This window comes from Eleutherodactylus coqui, chromosome 1 (assembly GCF_035609145.1).
Source record: "Eleutherodactylus coqui strain aEleCoq1 chromosome 1, aEleCoq1.hap1, whole genome shotgun sequence".
Lineage (NCBI taxonomy): Eukaryota > Metazoa > Chordata > Amphibia > Anura > Eleutherodactylidae > Eleutherodactylus > Eleutherodactylus coqui.
Window position 1 is genome coordinate 360,848,874 of NC_089837.1, and position 21,761 is coordinate 360,870,634.

General features: G+C 45.0%; 1 pseudogene; it reads left to right on the top strand.

Annotated features, from left to right (window-relative positions):
* The first annotated feature begins 12,197 nt into the window (after positions 1–12,197).
* The window catches only part of LOC136577853 (interleukin-18 receptor 1-like), a 106,137-nt pseudogene continuing 96,573 nt past the window's right edge, over positions 12,198–21,761 (top strand).

The following is a 21,761-nucleotide window of genomic DNA, read 5'->3' on the forward strand; positions in this document are numbered from 1 at the left end:
GCCGGGATTCAGGTAAGCGCTGAGCGGCTTGTTTTTTTAACCCCTGCATCGGGGGGTTGTCTCGCGCCGAACGGGGGGGGGGGGGGGGGGGTAGAAAAAAAAAAAAAACAGTTTCGGCGCGGGACTACCCCTTTCAGCAAAAGTTTATTTTTATTTTTAAAAAAAAGTATTGCCTTCTCCTCTGTCTGTCACTGCTGCTCCATAATACCATCCACCACCTGGAATCTGAGCTGCATCCTCACCCAAATAAAGTTTGTGATTTAAATAGCTAGAAGAAACATGGGTAGAGCTGAGGCATTTTAAATCAGGCTAATTGCTGTGGTAATGTAGCTGTGTGTCTCATGTAGTGGCGTGAAGCATACCTGACCTCAGTGTATAATGTGTTGGAGAAATGGTGTTAGTTTGCTGGTGAGATTTGTGAAAATACTTTCAGTAACACTGTATTGTGAGCTTGAAATATGTCCTGTGGGACATCAGTTAAATACAGTTAAAAAATTAGTTGACATATTAGAGAAAGTCGTCTAGTATAAAAAGGGGTAGGACATCAAGCAATGATGATCTGTTAGTTTGAGACTGTGATAGCAGATGCTAGTTCTTCTATAGTAAAGCAGGACAAAGGGAATTCAAACACCTCTTGTGGTAAGTGACCCAAACCAGAGAAATAAAATTAATTGCATATTGTATTGATTTGGGCAGCCCTATCAGGTGCTGAGAGAGGTTGAGGACAATTATTATAATATATAATAAATGTGTCTGATTACTATCAAACCTCTAAGAGTAGGTCTGATAGTAATCCTGGAAAGCATCTATAAGTTGTAGAAGGTGAAGCTCTTGGAATTGGGGGTTGGTGGGGTAGAGATATGTGGTATATATGTCTGCATTAGTATTTTCTTAAGTGCCCACGCTAGAATCTGACCAGGTTTATTTCCACATTCAAAGTGGAACCATAGTATTGGGGTCCTGTGATCTCCTGACCAAGGAGAACATCAGCATGGTGTTTGTATGTTCTCCCTGTGTTTGCGTGGGTATCTTCTTTATAATAATAATCCACATATATAGCGCATACATTTATTGAGGAGAAACACAAACACGAGGAAAATATGCAAACTCCATGCAGATGTTGTCCTAAAGGAGAAGGTGGAGAAGATGTTGACCTTCTTCCTATTCTCCCCCTCTAGAGGAAGCATGCTGGCTTGCCGTGCTGATGTCCTAGGTTCGAATCTGATCAAGGACAACATATTCATAGAGTTTGTATGTTCTCCAAAAACATACCAATAGGTAAATATAGATTGTGAGCCCCTATGGGGACAGAACATGTCAAGCATTTTAAAGTGCTGCTTAATATGTATGTACTATATAAATAAAGTTGATTGTTATGAAAGACAGGGAGAACATACAAACTCCATGCAGATATTGTCCTTAATCAGATTTGAACCTAGGACTCCAGTGCTGCAAAATAAGGCCTCCCTCACACAGGGAGGCCTTATTTTGCACAGTGTTTTTGTACAGTGTTTAGCGCAGCGCTAAACACTGTACAACGCTCCCATTCATTTCAATGGGGATGCTCACACAAGCGTCAAAATGCAGCCTTTCTAACGCTGCGCTTTGATAGCGATGCATGTTCTATCTTGGGGCGTTTTCATCCCTGTGTCGCCCATTGAATTGAATAGGCAGGAGTTTCAGCGCTACTAAAAATGCAACACAACTTGGTGCTGCGTTTTGGGCAGCATTAAACGCAGCACTAGTTGCACGACCTAAAAAAAAAAGAAATGATTTTCACCTGGCAGGTGTCATCAGGGTCCCCCAGTGCCCCCAGGTCCTTGTCACGCCAGCAGAGCATCTTCTGCTAGAGATGGAGATTGAATCCCCTTAGATCTGTCAGATGTGAGTGACAGTCCTCTCAGCCAATGACAGCCATTCATTCAGCGCTGGCTGTAATTGGCTTATGTGGGCTGTCAATCAGCTGACTCAGCTAATCAGAGCAAGCTTTTGCTAGAGGAGAGGATTTCCAATCGTTCTCATTAGCAAAAGATCCCCTGCCAGCTTGACAAGTGCAGGGAAGGCTGCACGGAGGTCCGAAGACCTCGATGACACCTTCCAGGTGAGTATTGATTTTTTTTTTTCAGCATCTTTGGCTGTGTTTTCAGCTATGAAACATAACTATTTTCTCTTTGACGGCACGTACTTCCATCAGCTCAGGGGGACCGCTATGGGGAGCCCTTGTGCCCCCAGTTATGCGAATCTCTACCTGGGCTGGTGGGAGGAAAAATCCGTCTTCACATAGTCTAACTCAGTGTGGACCTCCAAGGTGGACCTTTGAATTCGATACATTGACGATGTACTTATCCTGTGGTCCGGAAGTAAGGAGAAATTTATGGATTTTGTTGACAGCCTTAACATCAACAATCTTGGCCTATTCTTTACCAGTGAGATCCAACAGGAGTGGATTACTTTTCTGGATATCAAAATATCGAAAACTCCCTCTGATTTGCTGGAGAGCAAACTTTTCAGAAAACCAACTGCTACAAATAACCTCTTACACTATGACAGTCACCATCCATGGCCCTTAAAGAAGTGTATCCCTAAAGGTCAATTCTTAAGGACCGAAAGGAACTGTTCAAACCCCGAAGAATATGAGATAAAAGCTGATGACATGGCCCTAAGCTTTCAGCAGAGAGGTTATCCAATAAATGTCATTACAGCAGCAAGACAATCGGTAGGACAAATATCGAGAAATGACCTCCTGATAAGCAAAAGAAATAATCATCAAAAAGAACAGGAAAATCAGATATGTCTAATAGGCACCTATGATGAAGAACATAATAATGTCAGAAGAGTGATTAACAAATACTGAGACATACTGAGGAGAGATATTGATTTGGAAGATTGCCTACTTGATAGGCCATCCATCACCTACAGGACAGGCAGGAACCTGAGAGACAGGCTGGTACACAGTCACTATACACGAACATTGGAGACATCGACAAGGCTTGTCACAAATCCACCAAAAGGATTTTACCCCTGCTCCGGATGTATGGCTTGTCCCTTCATGGAAAGGGGAAAATCCTTCTGTAGCGCAGTCACAGGCAAAGAGTATGAAATTCGGGACTATATCAACTGTCGTTCATCTGCAGTAGTATATTTAGCCACCTGTCCCTGTCCACGAAACTACGTGGGCAAAACCATTCAGTAACTACGGAGGAGAGTGCTGGCCCACGTAGGTAATATAAACCGCAATGAACATACCAACCTGGCCAACCATGTTCGAGATTTTCTTAACAACAATCCCCTTGTTATAAAATTTAAAGGCATCGAACTCCTGTGCCCAACGGGCCATAGAGGAAACACCGATCGCAAGCACCTACAAAAGGAGACTGCATGGATCGATCGCCTAGAATCGTGTACACCAAAAGGACTTAATGAATGCTTGTCCTTCGCCTCATTCATTTAAATATATCAAATATATAAATGCATATGTACATTAGGAGATAGCATAGTTGGTTTTCAACTGTTCTCCCCATCTAAACATCATCCTTTATATAGGTATCAAAACAACATAAGCCTTGGAAATACTTTTTCTATCTATAAAGAAAACATGCGTTAAAAATATTAAAAATTCTAAAAATATCAACCCTCTCTATGTCAGATACACTTGATACTACCCTACACATTAATTGTAGAAATGTTATGAACTGAATGTATATAACTTATGATCTCTCCAATCGATGTATAGTTCCCATTACACGGGATAATAAAATCACTACTTCTGACAAATGACGTGATGTAACAAGTTGGAGAAATATCTAGAGATGAGCGAGCACCAAAATGCTTGGGTGCTCATTGCTCGAGTTGAACTTTCCGCGATGCTCGAGAGTTTGTTTCGAGTAACGAACCCCATTTAAGTCAATGGGCGACTCGAGCATTTTTGTGTGTGACCCATGCTCCGCTTAGGTTTTCACTTGTGAAAATCTGGAAAACTTATGAAAGTGAATGAAAACGCCACAGAAACGGATACGGCAGGGGAGGGGCAGCATGCAGGGCTGCATCTCAGGCTCCCATGTCTCACTATAAAGCCACAATAGCGGCAAGAGTGTGCCCCCCCAACAATTTTTACTTCGGACAAACCCTCATTAGCAAGGCACACCTTAGCTAAGCACCACACTACCTCCAACCAAGCACAATCACTGCCTGCGGGTCACACCGCTGCCTCTTCTCCTGGGTTACATGCTGCCCAACCCCCCGCATGACCCAGCATCCACAGCGCACGCAAAAGTGTCCCTGCGCAGCCTTCAGCTGCCCTCATGCCACATGCTCGCTTCATAGCCGCACCACCCTCATGTCTATTTATAAGTGCGTCTGTCATGAGGAGGAACCGGAGGCACACACTGCAGAGGGTTGGCAGGGCCAGGTAGCGACCTTCTTTAAAAGGGGGAGGCGATAGCCCACAATGCTGTTGAGAATCAATGAGAAATTGACGTTCGATCTTCATTCCAATAAAGTGCCCAACCTCCGTCAGGAGCTGCAAACGTGGGCATGAGTTACATAGCTATGGGGAATCCATGTGCCCACACAGTATTCATTCTGTCTAGGTGTCGGATAGCTCAATCGACACCGCAAGGGGAAAGCCATCTGCACTCTGCCCCCTACCCAAGTCAGTCAGTGTCTTTGTCCCAGACAGGTCAAACACCGCGATGGAAGTCTGTGTGCACCCACAGCATAGGTGGGTCCTAGGCAACCCAAGACATGAACAATACAGAAATCACAGTGGCCAAACATGAGTGCTTTTATCTGCGGTTGCAGCGAAAAGAATCTTTAGGTTCCGCTGGTGGAGAAGAGAAGTCTGGGGAAATCCAGGCTTTGTTCATCTTTATGAGTGTAAGCATGTCGGCACTGGCAGTTGACAGGCGGGTACGCTTGTCCGTGATGATTCCCTCAGCTGCACTAAACACCCTCTCTGACAAGACGCTAGCGGCAGGGCAAGCAAGCACCTCCAGGGCATACAGTGCAAGTTCGTGCCACGTGTCCAGCTTTGACACCCAATAGTTGTATGAAGCAGAGGCATCACGGAGGACGGTGGTACGATCGGCTACGTACTCCCTCACCATCTTTTTACAGTGCTCCCTCTGACTCAGCCTTGACTGGGGAGTGGTGACACAGTCTTGCTGGGAAGCCATAAAGCTGGCAGAGGCCTTGGAGAGTGTTCCCCTGCCTGCGCTGAACATGCTGCCTGATCTCCGCGACTCCCCTGCTACTTGGCCCTTGGAACTGCGCCTTCTGCCGCTAGCGCTGTCAGATGGGAAGTTTACCATCACTTTGTCCACCAGGGCCCTGTGGTATTGCATCACTCTTGAACCCCTTTCCTCTTCGGGAATGAGAGTGGAAAGGTTCTCCTTATACCGTGGGTTGAGAAGGGTGTACATCCAGTAATCCGTGTTGGCCAGAATGTGTCTAACGCGAGGGTCACGAGAGAGGCAGCCTAACATAAAGTCAGCCATGTTTGCCAGGGTGCCAGAATGCAAGATATGGCTGTCCACACTAGGAAGATGACTTTCAGGCTTTTCCTCCTCCTCCTCCTCCTTCTCCACAGGCCATACACGCTGAACAGATGAGAGGCAAGCAGCATGGGTACCCTCTGCAGTGTGCCCAGCTGTCTCTTCCCCTTCCTCCTGCTCCTTCTCTTCCTCCTCCTCCTGCTCCTCCTCCTGCTCCTCCCCCTCTTCCACCTCCTCCAAAACGCGCTGAGATGGTCTGGCTATCAAGCGACATACTGTCATCCCCAGTCTCCTGTTCCAACTGCAAAGAGTCGGCCTTTATGCCTTGCAGCGAACTTCTCAGCAGGCATAGCAGCGGGATGCTAACGCTAATGATTGCAGCGTCGCCGCTCACCATCTGGGTAGACTCCTCAAAGTTTCCGAGGACCTGGCAGATGTCTGCCATCCAGGCCCACTCCTCGGTAAAGAATTGGGAAGGCTGACTACCACTACGCCGCCCATGTTGGAGTTGGTATTCCACTATTGCTCTACGCTACTCATAGAGCCTGGCGAACATGTGCAGCATAGAATTCCACCATGTGGGCACATCGCACAGCAGTCGGTGCTCTGGCAGATTGAACTTATGGTGCAGGGTCCTCAGGGTGGCAGCGTCCGTGGTGGACTTGCAGAAATGTGCGCAGACGCGGTGCACCTTGCCCTGCAGGTCAGAGAAGTGCGGGTAGTTTTTCAAAAACCGCTAAACCACCAGATTGAAGACATGGGCCAGGCATGGCTCGTGTGTGAGGCTGCCGAGTTGCAGAGCCGCCACCAGGTTACGGCCTTTGTCACACAGGACCATGCCCGGTTGGAGGTTCAGCGGTGAAAGCCAGAGGTCGGTCTGCTCTGTCAGACCCTGCAACAGTTCGTGGGCCGTGTGCCTCTTGTCACCAACCTGAGTAGTTTCAGCATGGCCTGCTGACGTTTGCCCACCGCTATGTTGCCACGCCGCGCCACACCGACTGCTGGCAACGTGCTGCTCACATTTCTTAATTTAGAGGTAGAGGTTGCGTAGGAGGAGGAGGAGGGGGAGGGTTTAGAGGAGGTGGCATAGACCGCCGCAGATACCAGAACCGAGGAAGGACCCGCTATTCTGGGTGTGGATAGGACGTGTGCGGTCCCAGGCTCTGCCTCGGTCCCAGCCTCTACCAAATTCACCCAATGTGACGTCAGGGAGATATAGTGGCCCTGCCGTGTCCGTGGTTAAGTGGACCTTCCCAGTAACCGCGTTGGTGAGGGCCCGATTGATGTTGCGGGAGACGTGCTGATGTAGGGCTGGGATGGCACGCCGGGAAAAATAGTGGTGACTGGGGACAGAATATCGTGGGACCGCCGCCGCTATCATGTTTTTGTAAGCCTCCATTTCCACAAGCCTGTACGGCAGCATCTCCAGGCTGATCAATTTGGCAATGTGCATGTTTAAAGCTTGAGCGTGCGGGTGCGTGGCGGCGTATTTGCGCCTTCGCTCCAATGCTTGCGCTAGCGACAGCTGTACGCTGCGCTGAGAGACATTGCTGGATGGGGTCGAGGACAGCAGTGGTGAGGGTGTGGGTGCAGGCCGGGAGGCGCTTGTGCCTGTGTCCTGAGAGGGGGGTTGGATCTGAGTGGCAGGTTGGGGCACAGGGGGAGATGCAGTGGTGCGACCTGGAGGAGGTGAACGGCCTTCGTCCCACCTTGGGGGCGCTTTGGGAAACAGTTGGTGGATTCTTCGCTCTGGCCCTGCCTCTACCCCTGGCCACCCCACTGCCTCTTCCATCCTGTCCTGCTGCTGCACTTGCCTCCCCCTCTGAAGACCTGTCCTCAGTTGGCTTAGCAAACCAGGTGGGGTCAGTCACCTCATCGTCCAGCGGCTCTTCCTCCGAATCCTCTGTGCGCTCCTCCCTCGGACTTACTGCCCTTATTATTACCTCACTGATAGACAACTGTGTCTCCTCATCATCGTCCTCCTCACCCACTGAAAGCTCTTGAGACAGTTGCCGGAAGTCCAAGCCTCATCACCCAGACCCCGGGTACTTTCCAAAGGTTGCGCATCGGTCACGACAAACTCCTCAGGTGAGAGAGGAACCATTTTTTCCTGGGAGGAAGGAGGAGCAGCAGCGAGAAGATTCAGAGTTGCAGCAGTGGACGGCATAGAAGACTGGGTGGTCGATACATTGCTGGATGCATTTTCTGCCATCCACAACAGAAACTGCTCACATTGCTCTGTTTGTAATAAAGGTCTACCACGTGGACCCATAAATTGTGATATGAAGCTGGGGACCCCAGAAACTTGCCTCTCTCCTAATCCCGCAGCAGCCGGCTGCGATTCACCTGGACCAGGAAATCGACCTGTGCCCACACCCTCACTTGGACTTCCGCATCCTCGCCCGCGTCCACATCCATGTCCTCTAGCCCTACCCTTACCCCTCAGCTTGGTGGATTACGAATAGAGCAGACACAGAGCGGTGTAAATAATTATGGAATTATTTGTGTACAGTTGGAGGCTGACAGCGGTATTGTAACACTAACTCCAGGCAGAAACAAAGAATACAGAAGGCTGCAAACAGGCCTAGCTGTGCAATACTGATGCACTGCAACTCCCACCAGACACCCAGTAAATTTCAGACGGTCAGAGGTAGCCAAACAAAGGAGCTTTTATTTTAATTTTTTTGAAAAAAAATACAGGCTATATAGCGTGTATATGACTTTCCTTCTATCAGTGGCTGTGGCCGTACGCTGTGCGTGAAGTTCACGGCAGACACCGAACGGTGTAAAAAATTATGGAATTATTGACGGACAGTTAGAGGCTGGTAGCGGTATTATAACGCAAACTGCAGGCAGAAAAATATTATATGGAAGGCTGCAAACAGGCCTAGCCATGCAGTAGTGATGCACTGCAACTCCCACCAGACACCCTGTAAATTTCAGACGGTCAGAGGTAGCCCAACGAAGGAGCTTTTATTTTAATTTTTTTGGAAAAGATTACAGGCTATATAGTGTGTATATGACTTTCCCTCTATCAGTGGCTGTGGCCGTACGCTGTGTGTGAAGTTCACGGCAGACATAGAACGGTGTAAAAAATTATGGAATTATTGGCGGACAGTTAGAGGCTGGTAGCGGTATTATAACGCAAACTGAAGCCAGAAAAAAATTATACGGAAAGCTGCAAAAAGGCCTGGCTCTGCAATAGTGATGCACTACAACTCTCAGCAGCCACGCAATAAAATGCACACGGTCAGAGGTAGCCCTTAGATGGACCGTTGGGGTTCTTGTAGACAGGATCCTACACTGCCACTGTCCCTGTCTCAGCACCACTTTCTCTATACTCTGTATTACAGACTGCAGACTTAGAACGCTATAGCTGTAATAGCCTGCACAGCCCGAGATGAAAAAAAAATTTTTTGGTGCAAAACTGCTCCCAGCAGCCACAACAGTAATGCACATGGTCAGATGTGGCCCTAAGAAGGACCGTTGGGGTTCTTGTAGACAGGATCCTACACTAACACTTTCCCTATAGCAGCAGCAGCGCTGTCCTTGATCTCTCCCAGTGTGTGTCTGAGGCTTTAAGTACTCGGCGGTCACTTGATCTCACCAGCCACTCACTGCAGGGGGGTGGGATAGGGCTGGCACGTCACAGGAGGAAGTGTTAATGCCTTCCCTGCATGTTTATTGGCTAAAAAATGACGCTAAACATGCAGGGAAGGAAATGGAATTGACTCGAGTACCACGTGGTGCTTGTCTCGAGTAACGAGCATCTCAAGCACCCTAATGCTCGAATGAGCATCAAGCTCAGACGAGTATGCTCGCTCATCTCTAGTAATATGCATGCCAGTCTGCACACTATTGGTAAACCAGTAGATAATACTGATACTAACCACCACCTACACAAGGACGTCATATTAGTCCCCTAAAATGACTGGGCCCTAATCAATACTGCTACAATCTAGCACTCTCATGCATAGCTCTGCATTGCTTACTCTCTGAGAGCAAGACATAATATAGCCTCATCAGCAGCCTCTCTTCCACATCTAAGGTATTTAACATCTTACCTCTAATCACCTCTCTACACGCAAGCCAGCAGTCCTAGCACCCTCACATTAATATATAGACATTTGCAGAGGGGACTATAATGCCTAGATGTAGCATCGATCTGACACAAGCACTTGGCATGATATCTCCCATTGTCATTTCTCAGTTTCAGAGACCATCTCCTATTAAAACGTCTCTGCACAAGCGCAACCTAGGAGCTCAGCGCATGCACACCTCTCCCATTGTATTCAGAGACTGTCTCCTACAAAAATGTCTCTGCACAAGCGCACCCTAGGTGCTCGGGGCATGCGCACCTCATACTAGTTTCTCCCATTGGCACGGTACTATCTCCCCGTCGGGACCTATGGCGCATGCGCTTTTTCTGGATGATGCGATCGGATATCACGAGAGTGTGACGGCGGCTGGCACGCGTCTGCAACTGACACCTGATAGGCTGCTCGGAAGGTGGGTCCCTGACGTCAGAAGACGGAGCCTCCCCTATATAAGCATGGGGGTTAGCACCTCTTACCAAGACTGTCAGTGAGCTCATGGAGATCATATCCTGAGCTCATTATGCACGTTCTGAGCTGTATTAGCTATACTTAACTATTATCAGAGCTATTCATAAAAAAGTCTTAGCTAAAATAGATGGGGAACTTATCTGTCTGTTTAGAGAAGCATTAGCTGTCTGCAGTCAGCATCAGAGCTATTAAGCATAAACGTCTTGGCTACCATATCTTTGTGGAACAACCATACATGGCTCAAGATATCCTGATGAATCAGCCTAATAGATTCTCTAGGCTGAGGAACCGCGTCGACTAATATAATTAATTCATTGATTGGCCTAATTACAAGACGCATTCTTCCATACTAAATAACTATACAACCAAATTATAACTGGTTGCATTACTAATGGAAGAATACAAGAAAGTCCAGTTATCCTAAATCTATCAATGTGAATAACCCCCAGTATCTAAGCTATATCCCAGCAATAAGTGTACATATACAATTAAAATCCTCCCCTTTTTCCAGATTCTTATAGCTGACATCTAGTTTAAGTCTCTTATAACCCCAAAAAATTCTTTAAGTGGCTAGACAATATGTATATATATAAAAAGCAAGTCAGAAGTACAAGGAAGATACTTAACATACAGAAGAGTGCTACTAAATCACTGTGGAATGTATAGAAAGTGTGATATACTATAGGAGATTGGTCCGTGATATACTATCAGGATTGGTCCGTTATCTTCACTCTCTGCATATATTAAAGTGATGTACAGCTAACACTCTATATAAGGAGTTGGCATATAAGAAAACGATAAACCAACTATCAATATTGAATACTCTTTATTTTCTGTTATGATAAGTGGTACACATGTGTGCACCAGCTATAGGGAGGAATACGATATTAGTGAAACCATAATAATAAACAGAGACATGAGGGTTTAATAGCTTTACTCACTGTCCTATATATATCTGTACACTTGTAACTGAGCTAGGCAGCAACAGTTTTAGCACATTGGGGTTTCACTATCGCTATACCTATATGTTTCATGTTTGTTTGTATACAATCCAACTTGTGGTCTTCACTAGTGTTTCAATTTTAAATATAATTATTAAAAGTTATGTTTTAGACACAATATATCATTTAGCAAGGTTCTCTACAATGAATTATATACAGTGGTGAGGACCTATCTGTCTCTGTGCTTCCACCTGTGTATAGGAATCAGTGGATCTCCATAGGAAGTAGCAGGCTGAATTTGATGTGGATTTGCGGAGCGGGCGCCGACCGTGGATTCTGCAACAAAAACCCACCTGTGTGCATTCAGCCTTAACGAGAGTGCTTGGTCCTGTAGAAGACACTAGCCCAGCCCCAAAACATATTGAAATTTCATATATCTAATTTCAATACATCTAATAAAGGAAGGTTTATACTTACCAAAAGAGTAATTGGACTAGAGGCACAACAAATATCCCAGTCTTCTTTTAAATTGTGCGTGCCTTTAAATTTATTGAGAGGGGTATCATCACTCCTTAAGGAGAGCACCTAGAAGGGGAGTGAAGAGACTTATAAGGCCATGCATGCTCCTCTGGGCAATATATGCAAATAAGGAAGATGAAACAATACCTCTGTAGCGCCACCTATTGGATGACAGCATTCCTGCAAATCAATGTCCGACCCTTTATACAGGTCTGACATTGATTTGTAGCAATGCTGTCATCCAATAGGTGGCACTGCAGAGGTATTGTTCATCTTCATTATTTGTTTAAATGTATTAGGATGAACTACATCTTGTTACCCTGTAGATGTCACTGTGGAAACGCGTGTAAATGAGCTCAGATCAGCCAAACCAGAGACTCCTATGGATGAGTTGCTCTTACTTTTTGATGAGCTGCTGGCTTGGCTGACATGAACTAATTTACATACAATTTAATTATAATGCTTTGGTACAACTGTATTAATAGTAACAAATGGGAAATTACAGATGAATTACAATATGGAATGAATACGTGTCATCTGCTACATTTCATCCTTGTTAGGAAAAGAAAAAAAATTCCCACATTAAAAAAAATAAATAAATAAGCAGCAGTGGTTGTGTAATTGCTTCCTCATATGTAAATGTATGCTCTGTAGCTTGAGGTTGAACCCGGAAACCAATCTAACACCAGAGGAGGTTAAATGCCACAGTATAGTATTCTACCGGAATGACAGATCTCTGACAAGATCACGGACTCTGTTAGCGTTTAATATGATGTATAAAGGAAGAGTAGGCAGCTACTTTTTAGGTTTTACCTATTTGCTTAAATTGGGTAAGTCATGTTTATTTTTCTATTGTCACAGGAGTTGAGAATTATGGACCAACATAACAATGAAGCTTTCTTTTTACATTGCTTATGTTACATTAACATATGCACAGAAATGCTCTAAATATGTATCTGTTAGATAATTGTATAGCACCAACGTTTCTTTAATGCTCTCTTCTTCAAACAGCATTTGAGAGAACTAACTTGAAAAGAGTAGGGAAAACAAAGTTTGGTGCTTTGTTTTCTCATTCATGTTTTTAAATCATGCAGAGTGCAGTAATAACTGAACATTAATGACATTGTATATGAATGTAGATATAATATAACCATAACACGTAAACCATTGATAGGTGCTTATTGTATCTCTAATATGTTTGTTGCTGCTGTGTTTTATATCTCTGACCTTGTTATGAGGTTGCCTGTCGAATAATGGCTTGGCCAGATCCTAACCTTCAGTTATTAAAGGGATAAGGAATCAAGGGAGGCAGGAGGGGCGGGAGAGAGGGGTTTCATCTCCGGTAGAGTCACAACGTGCAAAGTATTGTCAGCTTTACTAATGCGGAAATGTATTGGGAAATTAATGATATGTTTTGTGAAGGAAACATGTAGTTTACCATTGGCATCCAGACCCTCAGAAATGTCTTGTGGCGGTCAAGGATTATTGATGGCAGTTTTTCGTTTATTATAAATACCAGTTTAGTCACCTTTTTATTTTCGAAACGTCCAAGGAGTCGATAAGAAAAAGAAAGAGATCAATGTGCTTTATTCCGGAGCGATATTTGCAATTTTTTGATTTAATAAGGCTTCCTACTGATTTTTTTTGGATGTTGCAACCTGTAACTGAGTAAATCATTGAGTAGACTCTTTTCCAAAGTCGTTTGACTCAGAGACAAGACCAACACATGTATATCATGTCACCCGGAGACTGACAGCCGCAAACGCAATTCGATGGGTATCCCAATACTGCATCGGCTATTTTGGTAGATATCAGTGGAATAGCCCTTTAAGGGAGGTTGCTAACATCAGCATATTGCAGGTGCTTTTATTGGTTGACTAGCTGATATACCCGGCTTCGCCCGAGTTAATTTGGTACTGGTGTTTATCTGGTGTTCACACGGAAAATCTTATGAAGTCATGGTAACTTTAGAGATACCGGGAAAAAAATATGTTCACCATTTTGCATAGTTCTCTGCGTTACCCAGGAAACACCACGTGGTAACCATGCAACGTTTCCTTTATATAAAATGACATCAGGAAGTGAGAGAATTAGATTCCATACGTAAAATTTGGACGCTAATTCTTTTGCGCATAGAATTGAATAATTGAGTTGGAACCCATTAGCTTTTCCTATTTATGACATAATCAATGCTCGTGCCAAATTTCCCGTTTCTATGACACCGGTAAGTGAGAAAATTACATTCCGTACGTAAAATTTGGACGCTAATTCTTTTGCGCATAGAATTGAATAATCGAGTTAGGACCCATCAGCTTTTCCTATTTATGACATAACCAATGCTCGTGCCAAATTTCCCGATTCTATGACACCGGTAAGTGAGAAAATTAGATTCCGTACGTAAAATTTTGACGCTAATTCTTTTGCGCACAGAATTGAATAGTTGAGTTGGGGCCCATTCGCTTTTCCTATTTTTGACATAATCAATGCTCGTGCCAAATTTCACGTTTCTATGACACCAGAAAGTGAGAAAATTACATTCCATACGTAAAATTTGGACGCTAATTCTTTTGCACATAGAATTGAATAATCGAGTTGGGAACCATTAACTTTTCCTATTTATGACATAATCAATGCTCGTGCCAAATTTCCCGCTTCTATGACACCGGAAAGTGAGAAAATTACATTCCGTACGTAAAATTTGGAGGCTAATTCTTTTGCGCATAGAATTGAATAATGGAGTTGGAACCCATTAGCTTTTCCTATTTATGACATAATCAATTCTCGTGCCAAATTTCCCGTTTCTATGACACCGGTAAGTGAGAAAATTACATTCCGTACGTAAAATTTGGACGCTAATTCTTTTGCGCATAGAATTGAATAATCGAGTTGGGATTCATCAGCTTTTCCTATTTATGACATAACCAATGCTCGTGCCAAATTTCCCGATTCTATGACCCCGGTAAGTGAGAAAATTACATTCCGTACGTAAAATTTGGACGCTAATTCTTTTGCGCATAGAATTGAATAATCGAGTTGGGACCTGTTTGCTTTTCCTATTTCTGACATAACCAATGCTCGTTCCAAATTTCCTGATTCTATGACACCGGTAAGTGAGAAAATTAGATTCCGTACATAAAATTTTGACGCTAATTCTTTTGCGCATAGAATTGAATAGTTGAGTTGGGACCCATTAGCTTTTCCTATTTTTGACATAATCAATGCTCGTGCCAAATTTCACGTTTCTATGACACCAGAAAGTGAGAAAATTACATTCCGTACGTAAAATTTGGACGCTAATTCTTTTGCACATAGAATTGAATAATCGAGTTGGGACCCATTAACTTTTCCTATTTATGACATAATCAATGCTCCTGCCAAATTTTACGTTTCTATGACACCGGAAAGTGTGCAAATTAGATTCCGTACGTAAAATTTGGACGCTAATTCTTTTGCGCATAGAATTGAATAATCGAGTTGGGACCCTATAGCTTTTCCTATTTATGACATAATCAATGCTCGTGCCAAATTTCCCGTTTCTATGACACCGGAAAGTGAGAAAATTACATTCCATACGTAAAATTTGGACGCTAATTCTTTTGCGCATAGAATTGAATAATCGAGTTGGGACCCATTAGCTTTTCCTATTTATGACATAATCAATGCTTGTGCCCAATTTCACGTTTCTATGACACCGGAAAGTGAGAAAATTAGATTCCGTACGTAAAATTTGGACGCTAATTCTTTTGCGCATAGAATTGAATAATCGATTCGGGACCCATTAGCTTTTCCTATTTATGACATAATCAATGCTCGTGCCAAATTTCCCGTTTCTATGACACCGGAAAGTGAGAAATATACATTCCGTACGTAAAATTTGGACGCTAATTCTTTTGCGCATAGAATTGAATAGTCGAGTTGGGACCCATTAGCTTTTCCTATTTATGACATAATCAATGCTCGTGCCAAATTTCCCGTTTCTATGACACCGGAAAGTGAGAAAATTACATTCCGTACGTAAAATTTGGAGGCTAATTCTTTTGCGCATAGAATTGAATAATGGAGTTGGAACCCATTAGCTTTTCCTATTTATGACATAATCAATGCTCCTGCCAAATTTCGAGTTTCTATGACACTGGGAAGTGAGAGAATTAGATTCCGTACGTAAAATTTTGATGCCAATTCTTTTGCGCTAGAATGGAATAATCGAGTTAGGACCCAATTACTTTTCCTATTTTGGAGATAATCTATGCTTGTGCCAAAATTCATGTTTCTACGACATCGGGAAGTTGGAGAACTTTTGGCGAGTCAGTCAGTGAGTCAGTCAGTCAGTGAGTGAGTCAGTGAGGGCTTTCGTCTTTATATATATAGATTCCCAGATCTGAGACCAATCATCTTCGTTGAGTGTGTTTCCAATATCTGGTTCCCAGTGGGATATATATGATAATTGAGTGTGGTAAGAGGAGTGGACTTGTCTGGAGTAGATTTGAGAGATGAGACTTCTGGTATCAGGGTATTTTAGGCAAAAGATTTCGAAGGGCGTTGATGTCAATGGGGAGTCCGTATTTTTCATGAAGTTTGGTGCTTTAGGTATACAATATATTTACACATAAAAGATTTGTTGCAAAAATTTGTCCAAGCGTCCCACACATCTGAATGGGGATGTCAGAAATCCATGTACATGCTGCAAAAGCAACACATTCAAAAGTAGGAAAAAGATTTTTGGTTGCAAACATTTTTTCAACAAATCAGCAACATGTGATCCCATTTTGTAGATTCTCTGTGCAGAATTTTTTGCGCGGTAAATCCACTGTGCTTGCAGTAGATATGTAGTGGATTTAGCGCTGCGGAATAAGTTAACGCTATACAAATAAAGATTATCATTATTATTATAGTGGATTCAATTTTAAGAAATCTCATACATGCAGAAAATTGTGTAAAAATTCCATGATATGTCAATTTATATTGGAGATTTTCAGCATGGATTTCACCCTTTGAAATTTCTGTACTGAAATCCATGCCAAAATTCATGTCACTTCATATTTTCTGCAGATCCTATGGAAGATTGGCAGTGCATCTGCCTCATGTAGTTGCACATACGTTGATCTGCTTCATTAACAGTATGATACCTGATCTGCTCTGTTTTCTGTATAGGGGTATACTTTATTCCAATCAGCAGGTGGATCATAACTATGTTCCAAGCATGCCAAAAGAACCCCCATGGTTTCAGCATTATGGATTACCATGAACGTAAGGTTGTGGGCAAGAAGTGACCATAATGCTGGTCAAAACTGAATCATCGGCTTTATGTTTTATCAACCAATGTACACTTAGTGTGTAGAAAATCATGCATTTAAAGGTGTAAATATGGCTTCAAATTTTGCTACCATTTGGTACATTTTAAAGTAAATCGGGGACAGACATGTCCATTCGGCCCATGTATGTTTTATTCTAAAATGTTGCTGTTTGACTCTGAACTCTTGAAGAGTCGTTCAGCGCTGGGCTCTCTCAAGACCTACAGACGTCTCCCTATACACAAGCAGGGAGCACTTGATGCTACGGGCAGGGAGTCCCCACTCTGGTCCACCCCTTCAACTTGTGCACTCTGAGAGCTCTGAATCCAAATTCTAAGTAATGCTGCAGCGTTTCAGTATAAAACATACATGGGCTGAATGGGTAAATCTGTCCTGAATTCATGCTGCCCGTGGTTTGGACAGCATGAACTTGGTGACAGGTTCCCTTTAAATATTTTCCTAATTTAAAAAATAATCTATCTTTAAGATCGCATCATTTGTAAATGACATCTCTGTAAATTTTACTCATTTTATTAAGTTTCTGTATAAGTTCACTACATTTTATATTTTTAGTATGTGTTTTGTATTTTTTAAAATATATATAATTTGAAAACTTGTTGGAAATTTTGGGGTCAATTTACCTCCAATCTGACCATAGTACTAATATTTTTCATCATCTAAACTTTGACCATTAAAGAAATCTACACTAAAACATCTGCAATGATTTCCCAAATTTGACCTGTTCCCACTGTATCAAATATCATTCATGTGCATTGTTAATTGTACACTATAATCAAAGGTTTCATCTGTAAATCTGTAATGCTAAAAAAACTGACAATTAGAGATGAGCGAGCGCACTCGTCCGAGCATTAGGGTGTTCGAGATGCTTGTTACTTGAGACGAGCACCATGCGGCACTCGACTCCATTACATTTCCTTCCCTGAGAAATTTGCGCGCTTTTCTGGCCAATAGAAACACAGGGAAGGCATTACAACTTCCTCCTGTGACGTTCCAGCCCTATCCCACCCCCCTGCAGTGAGTGGCTGGCGAGATCAAGTGACCCCCGAGTATTTAAATCTGCCCCGCCCGCGGCTCGCCACAGACACGCTAAGAGAGATCAGGGAAAGTGCTGCTGATGCTTCTGCTGCTATAGGGACAGTGTTAGTGTCTTCAAGAACCACAACGGCCCTTCTTAGGGCCACAGCTCACCTAGTGCATTACTGTTGTGGCTGCTGTGAGCAGTTTTGCACAATTTTTTTTTTTTTATGTATATCGGGCGTGCAGGCTGTAGCGTTCTCAGGCTGCAGTCTGTACTTCAGTATAGGGGCACTATTGGTCAGGCAGGGACAGTGGTAGTGTAGAATCCTGTCTACAAGTACCCCAACGGTTCTTCTTAGGGCAACCTGCGACCGTTTGCATTTAACTCCGTGGTTGCTGGGAGTTGTAGTACCTCTGCATTGCACAGCCTAGCCTGCGTGCAGCCTTCATTTAGAAATATTTTTCTGTCCGCACTTCGCGTAGCCTCACTGCAGTCTGCCTTTAAGTGTACGCCAAGAAACCACACATTTTCTACAACGCTCTGTTATACATGTGCTGTCTCAGACGTTCACAGTCTGCCCGACGCCCATAGATTGAAAGTGCAATACACACTGCCTAGCCTCAGCCTGCATTGCAGAGTAAAATAAGGAGATTTTTTTTTTAAATTCCTTTTTACGGCTAACGGTTACCCAGTGCATGTGCCTGCGTGGCCTGTGGGACTTCACATCCATCCAAACTGCATAGTTCACAGCCTAGCCTGCATGCAGCCTTCCTTATAATTTATCTCTGGCTTCATTTAGCGTTATATTACCGCTGGCAGCCAGCAACTGCGCGGCAATAATTCACAAACATTTTTACACCATTTTTACACCGCTCTCTGCTCGATTCTTAATCCAGCATGCTGAGGGGTAGGGGTATGGGCAGAGGACGTGGACTCGATCGCGGTCGAGGACGCGGAGTCCCTAGTGAGAGTGTGGGCATAGGACGAGTTCCTGGTCCAGGTGAATCGCAGCTGGCTGCTGCGGGAGTAGGAGAGAGGACAATTTCTGGGGTCCCCAGCTTTATATCGCAATTTTTGGGTCCACGTCATAGACCTTTATTAAAAAATGAGCAGTGTGAGCAGGTCCTGTCGTGGATGGCAGAAAGTGCATCCAGCAATCTATCGACCACCCAGTCTTCTACGCCGTCCACTGCTGCAACTCTGAATCCTCTGGCTGCTGCTCCTCCTTCCTCCCAGCCTCCTCACTCCATGAAAATGACACATTCTGAGGAGCAGGCAGACTCCCAGGAACTGTTCTCGGGCCCCTGCCCAGATGGGGCAGCAATGGTTCTTCTCCCACCGGAGGAGTTTGTCGTGACCGATGCCCAACCTTTGGAAAGTTCCCGGGGTCCGGGGGATGAGGCTGGGGACTTCCGGCAACTGTCTCAAGAGCTTTCAGTGGGTGAGGAGGATGATGACGATGAGACACAGTGGTCTATCAGTGAGGTAGTAGTAAGGGCAGTAAGTCCGAGGGAGGAGCGCACAGAGGATTCGGAGGAAGAGTCACTGGACGATGAGGTGACTGACCCCACCTGGTGTGATAAGCCAACTGAGGACCGGACTTCAGAGGGGCAGGCAATTGCAGCCGCAGGACAGGTTTGAAGAGGCAGTGTGGTGGCCAGGGGTAGAGGCAGGGCACGAGTGAATAATTCACCAGCTGTTTCCCAAAGCACCCGCTCACGCCAAGCCACCGTGCAGAGGCCAAGGTGCTCTAAGGTGTGGCAGTTTTTCACTGAGACGCTGGACGACCGACGAACAGTGGTGTGCAACCTTTGTCGCGCAAAGATCAGCCGGGGAGCCACTACCACCAGCATGCGCAGGCATATGATGGCCAAGCACCTCACAAGGTTGTACGAAGGCCGTTCACCGCCTTCAGCTTGCGCCACTGCCTCTCCCCCTGGGCCCCAACCTGCCACTGAGATCCAACCCCCCTCTCAGGACACAGGCACGACCGTCTCCTGGCCTGGACCCACACCCTCACCTCCGCTGTCCTCAGCCCCATCCAGCAATGTCTCTCAACGCAGCGTCCAGCTGTCGCTAAGAGAATCGTTGGATCGAAAGCGCAAATACGCCGCCATGCACCCGAACGCTCAAGCTTTAAATGTCCACATGCAAATGGGCGTGTAAATGGGCATGAGGCCTAAGAGAGAGAGAGAGAGAGAGAGAGAGATAGATAGATAGACAGATAGACCTCATCATCCCTGGTCCACTGGATGCCGTGCTGTGCTGGTGAGTCTCTGTCCTCTCTGCTCCTCCCCTCCTCCCCTTCCCCTGTCATCTCTCCAACTTACTTCCTCCTCTCTTCTCCTACTGTCCTCTGTGGCTTCTGTTGTCGGCCGGACCGCACTAAGCACGCGGCCGCCGACAGTGCAGGGAAAAGCGAAAATATATGCTGGAGGGCGGCCTTTGGACCCCCTCAAGCGCAGAGGCCGGGTCGCCGTTGCGACCCCGGCACCCCCTGCCGGTACGCCTATGGTTATACACTCTGCACTCACCCTCCACTGGATGCCACATTCCCTTTGCCGCTGATGTCAGTGCAAGTTGCAGTGAAATAATGTGCTTACATTGTGTAGCTCCCTGATGGAAACGGACATCTATAGTGGGTTGAGGTGTCTACACCCAAAATTTACTGGCACATGGCACATATGCCTTGAGCAGAGTTAAGCAGATTCTTGAGTCTGGTGGCACACTGGCTCTGAGTTGACTGCAGGAGGATACATTTACAATTGGCAAGGGTAACAGAGGAAAAACTGTGGAATAAAAGCAAACACTCTTTACTGATCTTGAAAAAAATTCTATCATCAGCCATACACATTTACAATCTCTATGAGCTCAGTGCATGTGTGTTGCTCGGCTAGAGAATTGCCTAACTGGGCTTCTGGTGCATGCACAATGCATAGTGAAGCCAAGCTCTAAACACCTTGACCCACTGCACATGCCTGTTTCCAGTGGGGTCAGATGCAAATGTACGCTTCAGTTTGCGCTGAAGTCAGCAGCAGGGGAAGGCAACCATCTGGTGGAGAAGTGGAGAATGTAATGACGCAAAGACTCAGACTTCGGTGGAACACACCTGCAACTTGAAATAATGGCATTTGCACACTAGGTATCACATTATAAATGTAAGCTTTTAGGCTGACAAGTGCTCTTCTATTCCATGCAAACATAATTCTGGGGTGCATTAAATGTGATTCTGCACTATGGTACCACTTTAACTCCTTAAAGATACAGGATGTACAATAACGTCCTGCATGTTTGGGGCATGTATGAAGGGAGATCGCAGGATGATCTCACTCCATACAATGCAGGTGCCAGCTGTTTCTTACAGCCGACACCTGCCCGCAACAGATCCAATAAGCCACGCCGCTCATTGGAGCTGTTAACCCATTACATTCTGCCATCAATGCTGACAGTGGCATTTAAATTCTCCGACTGATGTTCCAGGGTACCGTACGGCCCCCCATGATCAGATCAAGGGTTGCCGTGTAGGTGTCATGGCAGCCGGGGGCCTTCTGAAAGCCATACCTGTGGTGTGGTTTGATAGAATGACTGTCAGACCGTGGTATAATATAATGCTATGGCATTACATCATACTGCAGGAGCGATCAAAGTATCGCATATTCTTGTCCCCTCTGGGGACAAAAAAAAAAGTAACAATGAGTTTTAAAAAATGTTACAAATTATTAGAGATGAGCGAGTATACTCGCTAAGGCTAACTACTCGAGCGAGTAGTGCCTTAGTTGAGTATCTGCCTGCTCGTGTCTAAAGATTCAGCTGCCGGCGCGGGTGACAGGTAAGTTGCGGCGGTGAGCAGGGGGGAGTGGGGAGGGGGGAGAGAGAGGAAGAGAGGGATCTCCCCTCTGTTCCTTACCGCTCTC